The following is an 8,927-nucleotide window of genomic DNA, read 5'->3' on the forward strand; positions in this document are numbered from 1 at the left end:
ACGACCGGCATGCTTACACTTTTGAAGAGTTGAGAAATTTTCATCCTTGTCTTCATCTTCATCTTCACCAGCCTCCAAATTCATCCCATGTAGGGCGGCCTTAACCCTTGGGAGCTGTCTTTCCAGCTTCTTCAAATCGTACATGGTCTCATCATGTTTCAGTTTGCGGTTAACGTAGGCAAACCCCTTCTTATAAATCATCACTAGAACTTGAACCGATAACAAAAGATCAATAGTTAGCATGAGCTTTAACTATAACTTGTTACTGAACCCAAACAAAATTAACGCTTGTATATCCCATGTAAAAAAGTTGCATGAGATCGAATCTTGGTTGTGTCAGTCTCCCTTTCCACCTCCATGGTTTTGTCCTTGAGTTGCTTCTTTAACTCCCTGAGGACGACGTTCTGATCCATGGTGTTCCTAACAATGCAAAAAGATTGAGACGTTTAATCAAAAAATACATATTGGCATACAACAGTTAACAAGCGAAGCATGAAAGAACAGGTTGAAATATAACATTAGAAATGGCGAGTTCGATTTGGTTTCTCTAAAGTTCTAAACTATAGGTACACAAAAAACCGTTAAGTAAAAAAGTAGTACAACTTTAAGATGCAACTTGAAAAGGTCATGGACGCCAAAACTCGAACAAAATTCATACTCTTCAGATTTACATAACATAATGCACACCCATAAACACTCAAACATGAATTGAATAGACAATTTACAAAATATAAATACAAGATGCAACTATTCAACAAAACAATTGATACTTTACCAACAAAAAATTAGTGAGTTTCATATGCACATTTCAGTTTTTTTTTTTTTTTTTTAATACATTTTTTATAAATTTTTTTTAAAATATTTTTTTTTAACATATGCACTTTTCAGCTTAAAAGCGAAACATCTGAAGCTTATCAGATCAACAGGCCCTGGATTCCATTTTTTGTTAAAAAATGGGAACTAGTTGTAGGGCTCAATTCAAATCGAACTTCAACAATCCGAACGGTCTAATTTTCAAGTTACACTTTATAAATCATCTTTGCAAAATATTAGCTAAAACGGAAATTTTTTTAGACATCTAATTGAGTTCAAAGAAGTTGAAGAACAATATGTTCTAAGAAACATTGAAATTTCATTGTGACAATAAAATGAATGAATGAATTCGGATTGAATTGATTTTTTGCAAGAATAATTTACGAATGAAAACTTAAAAAATAAACAATTCGAGTCATTAAATTTCGATGTAAAATAGACCCATAACTAGTTCCCATCTTTTTTTACTTATGATCATCAGATTAAATCAATCAAAGAAAAATAACATACATGACTTAATAATATGTTAGAGACTAAAAATAGTGTCATCGAATTGAGCAACTCATTTACGTTTGTCCTTTATATCTACTGATATGCCTATTTTTTGTAATAATAAGGGTTGTCATTTATGTTTTAGTTGTAAAATAGGTCGAAAACAAAGATGAATTATCCATTTCAAGTTTTGTAAATCAGACGTTGCTCGTTGTCAAAGCGCGTCCTTGTATTCATTATATTCCAGGTTTTGTAAAGTCGACGTTATTTGTTGAGTCAATGATTTTAAAGCTTGAATGTGTTCTACTTAATATTTGGTATGTTTCACCTGTGAATTTATCAGTACGATAACAACTAGTTTGATCAAAGTTGGCTATTTATGTTTTTCTCATGGATCAATCCATCCCCCTATGATTCAAATATCTGCTCTCGCAATTTCCATTTTAATTCAAACCTTGAACCCTAATTAGTTACTAGCGTAGGATGATCTAAGGTTGATTTTCCCCAAAACAAATGGGTTCAGTTACGCGCGCCATTTTCCTAAAAGGTGTACCAAAAACGACATCGTTCAGGACTAGTTTTATATTTTAATTAAACAAATTTTTAATAATTAAAAAAAGTTCATTTCAAATCTGACGAATCCAATGCCCCAAATCGATGTTCTCTTTTTCTTCGCACGCCTAAATTCGATTCCTCTGCGTCGATTTCAGGTACTTCCGAATACAATCTTATATTTTGATTTGTTAGCTTGATTAATTAATACTTTTCTTTTAATTGTAATTTTTCTTCTATTTGTTTGTTTGGCTGTTGAGAAAAATTTTATAGGAAAAAGTATGAATTCGATTCTAGGGTTTCAGTGGCACAAATTTGAGTTTGGAATGAGATTCTAGGTTTTTAGTAACCAAATTTATCCCGCGTATATCTTTCAAAATCCCTTTTTTTAGCTTAGTTTTCTGTTTAATTTTGTGATTCAAACTGGTATCTGTACATTTTTTCCTGCTAGTGATTGATAATTTTGTTATTAACTTTTCAGAAACAGGTAGATTTTGTATGGAAGAAATGTTCCGTAATCGAAAGGGTTAGGGTTTAGTTGATGCATAAATTCTTATGAGTTAGATAAACTACAAGGCACTAGAGATGAATTCATTGCCAACTACCATTGTGATTCTCACATTTTTATTCATTTTCTGCTCTGGGGGTGTTCATGTGCTATCTCTTCGTACACTTTTGACCGATCCTTGCAACCCTAAAGCGCAACAAGACCCGTGAACTCTCATCTCGGATCAGCTAACCGTACTCATCAATGGCTATTCTGAGTCTCGCATCCCTCTCCTACAATCCATTGTCACCACATATGCAGCCTCTTCTTTGGTGTCATCCATTCTCGTGCTCTGGGGAAACCCTTCCATGCCGTCCCAGACCTTGTCCCAACTGGCTCGCAATCTCACAGATTCCTCCTTTGGATTCAGTGGCATCTCTGTAATCCACCAAGCATCAGACAGCCTCATTAACCGGTTCCTCCCCAGACCCGAAATTAAGACCCGAGCAGTCTTGGTCTGTGATGATGATGTTGAAGTTGACCCCAAATCCTTTGAATTTGCGTTTAGAATGTGGGGATCAAACCCAGATCGTCTGGTTGGGTTCTTTGTCAGGTCACACGACATAGATTTGTCAAGGAAAGAGTGGATCTACACCGTTCATCCAGACAAGTACTCTGTCATGCTCACCAAGTTTATGCTTTTGAAAAGCGAGTATTTATATCGGTACAGCTGCGCAGGAGGACCGGTGATGGCCAGCATGAGGAAGATCGTGGATAAGGTGCAGAACTGTGAGGATTTATTGATGAATTTTGTGGTGGCTGATGAAGTTAATGCAGGGCCTATATTGGTAGGAGCCGAGAGGGTTAGGGGTTGGGGAGATGCACGCAATGATCAGGAAGATGGTGATGGTGATGCACGAGGAGGATTGACTGGGGAGGTTGCACAGGTGGGTTTGAGCAGTAGGAAAACGAAGCATAGGACGAGGAGAGGGGAGTGTATAAGTGAGTTTCATAGGGTGTTGGGGAGAATGCCTTTGAGGTTCAGTTATGGGAAGGTAGTCAACTCTGTCAGTGAACAAGGGTTGTGTCAAAAAGGAGGGAAATTGGCGTTTTGTGACCAATCATAGTTGTTTTTCTGGAAGAACAAAAATATTCCAAATATTAGAAGGATTGGAATCTCATAGGTCTTAAGTTGTATGATGGAGCACCCTGGACACATTTCAGCATCGGTGGACTTTCGAAAGAAGGCGCTCCAGCCGGTAAATGATGCTGCCACAGCACTCTTCAGTCTCTGTTTACAAGGCTAAAAGGTCAGGTTGTGTTTCTCGAGGAATTCTCTCTGCTTACTCAGCTGTTGATGGATGACCAGGCAGGCGCTATTGAAGCAAGATGAGGTCGCAAGGTGTCCTGTTAACGAAACAGTGGAGTATTTCTTCTCTTCAAAGCTTGGCAGCTGATGGATCCTTTGAAGCTCGAAGAAAAACCGATGCACTACATAGATTACTCAACAGGTGCTGCTATTCGGTATCCGAATCAGATTGGCTGACAGTGTAAGAGTGCTTATTTTTGAAGATTAAGCACGGAAACTAGTGTGTTGTTGATTTATTAGAAAACAGTTAAATGAAAGTCGATCCTGCTTCTTTTTCGTATGTGGCGGGCTTGGGCCTGAAAAAGTAAAGGCTACTTTTGCAACTTTGTTATTGTTTGATCTAATTGAATGGATTGGGCTTCCTCTTGTTAAAAAAAATCGTCTTAGCCGTATATACACCGATTGTTTCACCTATTTACACGCAACATAATGACCAAAAAGAAACTAAAATGTTTTAAAAATGAGTGAAAACGTTTTTGGGGAAAATGCTTTTGAAACAAATCTTTGGTAAATATGCAAGTAAATTGTGAAAAAGCACTAACTAATGCTTCTTGTAGGAAGCACTTCAAGTGCTTTTATAATGCAAAAATATTTTTTTCTAAAAACTGTTTTAATCATTCTAAAAGAACTTTCAAACGAATCCTAGTTCTTGTCCAATGGCGATTCGGATTCATCTTGCTTATTAATAAATAAAACAAGAAAAGGATAACTAAACGTAACCTGGCTATCGGTTACCAATTTACATTTTAATTAACGCTGTAGAAGTCTCAGAGTATAAGATAGTCCGAGGTTACTAAAAATCCCCAAAGTGCAATTCCAATGCATGAATCAAAACTAGGATTGGCTATAAATTGGTCGGTAGACTGCAATCAGTAAATCGCACGAATCCAGGAATATGCTTGCCGGGAAGGGTTGCAACCAAATTCCCAATACTTTATGAAGCCCCAGAATTCGGAGCCAATCAAAAACCTTGAGCCTACAAGCCTTTCTTCAACACGACCCCTACTGGTTGGGCTTCGGCAGCTTCGGCTGATGTCACTGCTTTACTAGGGCATACAGGGCTTCCCATGGAGGCATGGAGCACCCTTTGAGACGGGCATCAACACTTGAAATCCCACATGTTTAAGGAACGAGGAAAACTGTTGTGTCGTTGGGCTCTCTCTTGTATCTAAAACACTTAATTAGATGAGTGAGCCGGAGTGTTGTAGATACAATAGAATATTATACCGTATTTTTTCACGTAAAGTAATCAAGGGTCCCCAAATGTTACGTGTCTCTCTCATGGCCGCCTGCAATTTATGCATGCATACTTTGTTCTCTTTGAACCCGACTAATGACTCATCAAAATTGAGTAGGGAAATTTAACCAGCCAACTAGCTAGCTTGTAGGGCACTCTCACGAAGGATAAGGTGTAAGATGTGAGTGTCAAGAAGAATGAGTTCTTGTTCTTGACAAACTGATAGCTCAATGTATGAGTGATCCTGTTGAGGAAATTCCGATCCTACTTGGCTAAGATTAAAAGTCCTAATAACATGCAATTATATTCAAGTAACCTTATCAAGACTTGACAAGAGTTCAATACCTATAAGGACTATCCCGAAACCCGAATCAGTTTGGAATATCCAAGGTATCAGTTAATAGGCCTGATATCAAGAGAGTATGGATATATATAGGGAGGTCCCTGCACTCACAGTATTATCTTATCTCGTGCTAAAACCCTATTTGATAGCAAGGACTCTCGGCTGCTTGAGTGTAGAAGACTCCTTATGAAACCCTAGCAGTCATGGCTTCTTCTTCTTCCTCCACTTCGGAAGATAAGTTTATTTCCTTTTAACTGTTTGATTAGTTTATTGTAATTATTTTGGTTTTATCTGTGATCCTAGACTCCTAGTAACTTGTTGATTTTCGAATTACTTCTTACTTGTGGTATCAGAGCCTCTCAACTCGCCTAGGATTTAGAATTTCGATCATGGTTGGTTTTGAATATATTGGTAACGTTCCAATATCACCATTACTTTTATCCTTACAATATGTAAAGCTTCCGCGAATAACATGATTCATTGATTCATATTGCTGATAATTCAATATGCGGATTGATTATCGTATTGGCTTTGCAAATAATTATTTAGTTATTATTATTATTTTTTAATCTGACCCATCTGCAGAAATTACTTCTGCGTGTAGTTGTATTATCCTTGTCTGCAGATACAAATCTGCTAGGGAATTTGCAAAGCTTGGGGGTTCGGATTACTGGTAATCTGTTTGAACAAATTCTTAACAAATTAAAGGCACAATTTTTTGTTTTGGTTAAATGTCTTTTACTTGTGGATCCTGAGGCTTCCGCTTAATCTTAGAATATTTTTGTAATTGCTTTTCTAACTACAGTTTTGCAGCATGAATCACAAAGATTCATGGCAAAATTTATATTGTGAATGACTGTTGACCAACATGTTCAATTCACTTTATGATTTAGATGTCAAGTACATCATACGACATATATACACAAGATGTATGGTGGGTGAAATATACATTATTCCAAGGATTTTGTAGTTTTTAGTATTCCTTTTCTATCACATGATATCTCCGATGGAGTAAATTTGTTTGGTCGAAGGATCAGAGAGCTCCAGTATGCTGAAGATTTCTCCGTCATGATTGAAGCAGCCATGGTTCATTACCCATGCACTAAGGTTTATGCATCGAGCTTGAACCCCATTATGAAAAGCTTGCTGCCAAGTCTTGCATAATGAATTATTTGCCATGCTTTATTAGGTTGAGCTTTACGAGATTTGCATATCTTGCTTTAATTTGATTGGTAGTGTTAGTGCTGGGTTTCCTAGGGCTCGCCCAAGACCCTAGTGAGCATATCCCGTTCAAAGGTGAGAATAAATTTTGACCCAACGGAAGTAAAATTAGTAAGTTTGCTCATATTTTTTGTTGTTGTCTAAAGCAACCTTTTGAAATTATTTTGAGTTGATGGATTGAATTAACCTTATGGATACTGACTTCGCGGGTGAGCCATTGTATAGGATTTTCATGATTTAAAATTCTGAATTTGGATACCATGACACTAACATGTTTTATGCAGGCACACATGTTCATTCATAGCTTAGATGAATGTGTGAACTCATTCTGCAGAAATTAGAAAGGTTTGAGATCCCTTTCAATTCTCAAATCTTGCGATGGTAAGGAGCTTGATCTATATACACATATTAATGCCGTGGCCATTTTGGTGTCACTTTTAAATTGTTTTCTTATCTTAAAAGGAGATTTTGATATATCACAATGGACATGCTAAATGTTGTTTTAAAAGAAAATTGAGATTTTAGTAAAGTTATGAAAACAAGACTAGCTATGTTCATGCAGTTTAGCGTACCTTGCAATTTGTTCTATTTTAGTTTCTGATTTTGATAGATTTTTCATAACTCCAAATTTTATGAAATTTGGTCATGTCATAATATCAAATGGATTGTAGACGCTGGTATTTTTTTCACGTTTCTAGACAAGAAATGGATTTATGTTAAATATTTAAGTGTTATACCATGTTGCTGGAATACTCTGTTTGTGATATTATTTTGATATATCTATGTAACTCCTAAATTCATGAAATTTTAGTCTGATATACATTGAGATGTTTATTTCAAATCTGGAAATTTTCACGAGCATTGGTTTGCAAATGAATTATTGGTGAATTTTTAATGTCGGGACTGTCCTGCAGAATTTACGCAGCTTCTGCAGCACATTCCATTTCGATTTTATTTTTAACCCACTTTTAAGATTTCAAAAATTATGGAACTTTTGGTGACAATTAATGTGTATGTCTACTTAATTTATGAAAATTCTCATGCATATTGGAGAGAAATTTAATTTTTGGTGAATTATTTAGTCTCCGGTATGTACTGCAGAATTTTTGCCGTTTCTGCAGCAATCCATTTCTAATTTTCTTTTAGTACACTTGTAATGTCTCAAAAATTATGAAATTTTGGGAATTATCAGCTTTGTATGTTTACTTTATTTCTGAAAATTTTCATGCATATCGGATGAACAATGAATATTTGGTGATTTTGTAATCTCAGGTCTGTACTGAATCTTTTTCTGCAGTTTCTGCAGCACCTCCCTTTTCGAATTCATTTTTGGCTCGGTTATAAAATTTAAAAAACATGAAATTCTGTGAAATAGTAGCCATCTATGTCTAGTTCATACTTGAAAATTTTCATGACAACCTAACAAGAATTGAGTTTTCAGTGAAATTACAAATAATTTAGTACTGCTGAATTTTGGGACTTCAAACAACTGGTTGAGTTATGGGATATTGTTTCACTGATTTGTACACATCTATTGGTACCGATTTTTAGACAAGTTTATTGTTCCATTATGTCCTTATTTTATGCAAATTCTCAATACTAATGACTTTTATTAGGCAACACTGATTAAGTTTTGAATTGAAGATGTATTGGTTTATTTTGCTCAAACCAATGTTCTATTTGGTCATCAATTTTGATTATGATGATCATTGTCTTATGAGACAAAAAAAATTGGAAAGTGGCATCAGTTTACTAATTGATCATTTTGGTCCCTATCGAATAAACGATAACTATGTTTCCTCTTTTGAGAACTTTATTGTTCAATGTCAATACCGACATACTCTTGTGTCTGATTTAATCTTTTGAGAATCATTGAATATCCAACAAAACGGATTATTTAATTTTGTCCTAAATGATTATTTTGAAAAAAATCAGAATTCTAATTTATATGATGAATACTTTTGTCCCAAGGGGAATTTTAGGAACTCATTTAACAACTATAAATTAGTATTATAGCAAATCATAAAGTACTTCTAACATATTTTCATCTGGCCAAAGCTGTTGAAGCTATATGTATTTTGTGTATTTTATGTTTTGGCTAGCTGTGCAGGTATTTCCTTTGCATGATTTGTTTCTGCCCAAAGGTGTAACAATCATGCAATTTACAATTGGTTCGATCCTCCACAACTTGACTACTTCCATGATGAATTTTGTAGAATCGAGAATGAGTAGGTAAATTTGCCAATCTTTTGCCTTAATTTTCTCTGAGTTCTAAATTGGATTAAAATTATTGTTGGAAATTAGATGTTATTGAGATATCTAAGTGTTTATCGACTTTGTTTTAGAATTAAAACATAAATTTTGAGTTTGGATTCTCTTATTAGGTTTCATTTTAATTTATGACCTAATCTTT

General features: G+C 35.3%; 1 pseudogene across 2 annotated transcripts; it reads left to right on the forward strand.

Annotated features, from left to right (window-relative positions):
- The first annotated feature begins 1,871 nt into the window (after positions 1-1,871).
- Positions 1,872-4,036, forward strand: LOC137716881 (glycosyltransferase family protein 64 C3 pseudogene; annotated as a pseudogene). 2 transcript variants are annotated; one of them, XR_015956309.1, is made up of 2 exons: positions 1,872-2,015; positions 2,339-4,036. The product of XR_015956309.1 is annotated as a glycosyltransferase family protein 64 C3 pseudogene, transcript variant X1 (transcript). The 2 variants fall into 2 exon arrangements; XR_015956310.1 differs by having other exon boundaries at positions 1,892-2,015; positions 2,567-4,036.
- Positions 4,037-8,927: the final 4,891 nt, after the last annotated feature.

Source organism: Pyrus communis, chromosome 15 (genome assembly GCF_041283825.1).
Source record: "Pyrus communis isolate YQ-2024b chromosome 15, ASM4128382v1, whole genome shotgun sequence".
Classification (NCBI taxonomy): domain Eukaryota; kingdom Viridiplantae; phylum Streptophyta; class Magnoliopsida; order Rosales; family Rosaceae; genus Pyrus; species Pyrus communis.